Source organism: Colobus angolensis, unplaced genomic scaffold (assembly GCF_000951035.1).
Source record: "Colobus angolensis palliatus isolate OR3802 unplaced genomic scaffold, Cang.pa_1.0 Scaffold90, whole genome shotgun sequence".
NCBI classification, from domain to species: domain Eukaryota; kingdom Metazoa; phylum Chordata; class Mammalia; order Primates; family Cercopithecidae; genus Colobus; species Colobus angolensis.
This window is the reverse complement of record NW_012122932.1, coordinates 9,455,071-9,460,074: the sequence shown is the minus strand read 5'-3', so window position 1 is coordinate 9,460,074 and position 5,004 is coordinate 9,455,071. Positions and strand designations below refer to the sequence as shown.

Here is a 5,004-nt window from a genome sequence, read left to right as displayed (position 1 = left end):
AGGGGAAGGGAGGGGAAGGCAGGGGAAGGGAAACTACAGGCTTTAATCCCTGCGGGCTTTAGGCCTTCAAAGCCCATGCTCCCACCAACTTCTGCTTGAAGCCACTAAATTTGTAGTGCAAGATGCCCAGGGCCTGGCTTCCAGCATCTGCTGCCTGAGCAGCTGCCTTTTGTCTTATTTTTCAGTTGGTTTAAGACCCACTCAGACAGGGAAGAAGAACGTTATTTATTAGATCTTTTCAAAACAAAAAAACTAAGACAATAATATCTTCAATTGTTGCCAAGTCTCTACTCCTCTCACCCTGCAATAGGCTGTTGAGCTTTGGGATTGTGTTTAAAGGATTTAGCTGAAGACAAAACTTCTTGCTACCTCTGGATCTTGGCAATCAATACTATGCTCAGGCAGATACAACAGAGAACAGAATTATTATTTATAATAGCCACTACCATTTATTGAATGGTAGGAATACTCACTGCCTTGTGTTAAATGCTTTACACACTTAGTTCATGCTAACAAAAGCATGATATTCTCATCCCCATTTGACAAGTGAGGAAACTGAGGCTCAGAGAGGTTCTGTAACATCCAGATTCACACCATCAACAGTGGCCTGGTCAGGATTCACACTTAGGTTAAGGCCCCCAGAAAACCCATGCTCTTAACCACTTGGCATTGGTGCAGGCAGCCCTGTGGGTTCTTCTGTGAGGGGTAAGAAGAGGAACAGGTCAGAGGGAGTGAGGACTACCCACATTCCCACAACACTTAGCCCTGGGCATTGCCCTAGGGTCAGAGCCCAGCCACTATCTTTATCTCTCCAGAGGCTGCCTTGACAGCATCAATGTGGTTGAAAGGGATCTGAGAGAGGGTTTTGTTTATTTTTGTTTCTATTTTTTGAGATAAAATTCACGTAACATAAAATTCACCATTTTAAATGGTACAACTTAGTGGCATTTAGTACACTCACAATGCTGTGCAACCGCCACCTCTATCTAGTTCCAAAACCTTTACATCACCCTTAAAGGAAGCCTCATCAGGTCATCACTCCCCATTGCCCCTTCTCCCCAGCTTCTCGAAACCACTAAGCTGCTTTCTGTCTCTACGATTTACCTCTTCTGGATATTGCATATAAATGGAATTTCCTCCAGGAGATTTCTCATAGGCACATAGTTGAGAGCTACTGATTTTATAGATAGGGAACCAATTCCCAAAGCACAGGCTGGAGATAATTCACCTTTTCATGCCTACCCTGACTTCCCATTTTGCTATTGTGCTGCCCCTTGGCTGTTGTCTCCTTGACGGGCCAATTTTCTGCCTATACTCACCTCACATCCACTCTAAACAAAACCTACTCAATCAATGAGCTAGGGATTATGTCTTCTCCTGAGCAGATAATGAGGAAATCTCAGTGATTCAATGTTTATCCTCTTGGCTTGACAGAGTCAAGAGGGTCAAAAATGTGACTGATTTTGATCGGAGGTCAGCAGTCCAAATAGCAACTTCTACCTGAACACAGGGTCCTCAGTGGACAGGCACATAATTGAACTATCTCCTGCACTGACCTTCACCCTCAGCATTGGAGCTCTGAACTGTATTACATCTTTATAATAAATTATCTTTTTTTTTTTTTTTGAAACTGATTCCGGTACTTCATGTAGTAGCCATGGCAATGAGTATTGAACCTGATTTATCATATTCCTATCTATGAATTTTTTTCCCTTATGCTTGGAGAAGGTAGGGGAAATTTTCAGAGCTGCTCAAAATGATAGTGCAGGTGCAGAGTGGAAGAGGCAGCCACTCGACCGCGGCTGCCTTGTTCGTGCAGAAGAAAGGGAAATGAATCGCACTTATTGGAGGCTTCAGATTCAAGCACATTTTCACTTTTAATGCTTTCAGCAATTATGTGGAGCAGCTGTGTTATGGTCCCACTTTGCAGATACAAAAAAACAAGGCTCAGCTGGTAAATAGATTCAGAACCAGGTATGAATCCCTCATGATTCCAAAACCTCTTTCCTTTACAACCCAGGGCCTGAGGATCACAAAGAATAAAAGGCACTTTCCTCTTCCTAGAGTTTACACTTTTTTTTTGTTTTTCTTAGAGTCTCCCTCTGTCACCCAGGCTGCAGTGCAATGGTGCAATCTTGGCTCACTGCAACCTCTGTCTCCCGGATTCAAGTGATCATCCTGCCTCAGCCTCCCAAGTAGCTGGGATTACAGGTGTGTGCCACCACCCCCAGCTAATTTTTTGTATTTTTAGTAGAGATGGGGTTTTGCCATATTGGCCAGGCTGGTCTCCAACTCCTGACCTCAGGTGATCTGCCTATCTTGGCCTCCCAAAGTACTAGGATGACATGCGTAAGCCACCGTGCCTAGCCAGAGAGTTTACACTTCTATTGCTGTCACAGCTACCAACTTCCATGAGCATGTATTCTTTTTATTTTTTTCATGGTGGAAGAGACAAGATTTTATTCTACTGAAGCCAATAACAAATAAGACTATCTTAGATCTTGGGTCTCAGACAGAACTGAGTGTCTAAGAAGAGTGCAGGAGAAGGTGGAGAAAGTGGTCCTCTTCAGCCCGGGTTCTTCTTCCTCTTACTCCTGCCACAATGTCAGAATCAACAGCTGGCTGAGTAACTCCCGCCATCTCTCAAAGCTGCCTTCCCCACCACCTCCTGGCAGAGCAGTGAAGTGACACAGACCTAGATTCCAGTCCTGACTCTCTGCGTCTCCCTCATCTGCAAGGTGAGGATGATGCTAGTACCTACTTCATATACATCCTTAATCCCACCACATCCCCCATATCCATTCTCCCCTGCTTCCCTTTCAGTAATTAAAAACCCCCAAGCTGTAGTTGGACACACTGCCATCCAGCTAAAGACTACATTTCCCAAGCTTTCTTGCAGCCAAGTATGTCCATGTGACCAGGTTCTGGCCAATTAGCATTACCAAATAAAATACAGGATGCAGGGTTAAATTTGAATTTCAGATAAACAACTAATAATCTTTTAGTAGAGTATGTCCCAAATTAAAAGTCCAGTACTTGTGTGTGTGTGTGTGTGTGTGTGTGTGTGTGTGTGTGTGTATCACCCATGCTGGAGTGGAATGGTGTGATCTCGGCTCACTGCAAGCTCTGCCTCCCATGTTCACGCCATTCTCCTGCCTCAGCCTCCCGAGTAGCTGGGATTACAGGTGCGTGCCCCACACTCGGCCAATTTTTGTATTTTTAGTAGAGATGGGGTTTCACCATGTCAGCCAGGCTGGCCTCGAACTCCTGACCTCAAGTGATCCACCCACCTCGGCCTCCCAAAGTGCTGGGAGCCACTGTGCCTGGCCCAATAATTTTTTAGTATAAGTATGCCCCATTTGTACAAAAAAGTATGGTTATTGAAATTCAAATTTAACTGGGTTTACTGCATTTTTATATGCCAAATCTGACAACCCTATGGCTAATGAAATACAAGAGAAAGTAATGTCTATAACTCCGAGGCCATGCCCTTAAGACTAGGGGGCATGCCCTCATTTCCCTCTGCTCTTCCTGCTAGCTGCAACACAATTATCAAGGGTGGCATGCATCATCTTTGACCCTATCCACTGCAGCAGTGCTCTGAGACATACACAGTACATCAGCTGAATACAAGGAGCCCAGGCTCTGGAATAACCTAGGGAAATATTGCTGCTCTGCTCTACAGAACCACCCACTAGCCCATACTTGTATATCTGAGAGAAAAATTAACTTCTGCCTCATTAAAGCCTCTATTATTTTGTTCTATGTTAAGGCAGCTAGACCAATATCCAAATGAATGCAAAATTATAAATGAATTATGGTAATTTGGGTGCCTGGTACATCAGAAAGCCTCAAGAAATGTTTATCTCTTCTTTTTAACAGGGTTGTCCCCTCTTTACCAAATTTCACAGCCCTGTTTTAAAATAATTTGACATCCTTTTTTTTTTTTTTTTTTTTTTTTTGGATACAGGGTCTCACTCTGTCACCCAGGCTGGAGTACAATGGCACAATCATAGTTGATTGCAGCTTCCACCTCCTGGGCTCAAACAATCCTCCCACCTGAGCCTCCTGAGTAGCTGGGACTACAGACGTGCACCACCACACCCAGCTATATTTTTAAATTTTTTGTAGAGAAGGGGTCTTACTATGTTGTCCAGGTTGGTCTCCAACTTCTAGCCTCAAGCAATCTTCCCGCCTCAGCCTACCAGCTGTCATCCTCTTCCTTTATCAGCAGCTCCTGAAAGCCCTGTTTGTTTCAAAGCACCAGAGTGAGGCTAGAGGACTTCAGTTGCAAGCTGAACTTCCTACTTGATATTTTATATCTACTTTGTTGCCTGCCTTCCCCGAGGAAAGGTAAGCTCCATTAGGACAGGGAGTTTGTCTCTTTTGTTCAAGGCTGTACTCCCAGGACCTCAAACAGGACCTAACCATTAGAAGGGACTGGATGAATGTTTTTTAATAGATAAATAGATATGGCTATGGAGATACACCAGGATCACCAACAAGCCAGGAAGACTTTATCAATGGCTTCCTCCACAGGGTGACAAGAAAAGTAACCAAACTGCTATGTGTATGATTATGGTGATGATTCACTAGAGAAAACTCCAGGCTTTTGGTGTAAAGCCTGACTCCTTATTGAGATGGAAATCTCTACCAGGTAAGAAGTAACATTTCCACAAAATGTTAGAACTCAAGGGATCTGAAGTCCAAGCCCCAGAGCAGGAAACAGAAAGAGAATGGAGTCATGCCCACCGTAGCAACTGATATCTGCAAAGGACATTTTACCTTACAAAGCATTTTCACAACCTTCTCAGTTGACCCTCACCATGATTCTGCCAGGCTAGTGGGGGTAATATTGGCATAGTTAAAATTATACTTAAATACAATTGTTAGCCTACTGAACTGTGAACTTAAAAATGGTTAAGATGATACATTTTAAGTTATAGGTATTGTACCACAATTAAAAATATAAGTTATTATATATATAATTACATATATATTATA

At 43.3% G+C, this 5,004-nt stretch overlaps 1 pseudogene; it reads right to left on the bottom strand.

Moving 5' to 3' along the window:
* LOC105504288 overlaps nt 1-5,004 on the bottom strand; it is an 8,792-nt pseudogene that overhangs the window by 754 nt on the left and 3,034 nt on the right.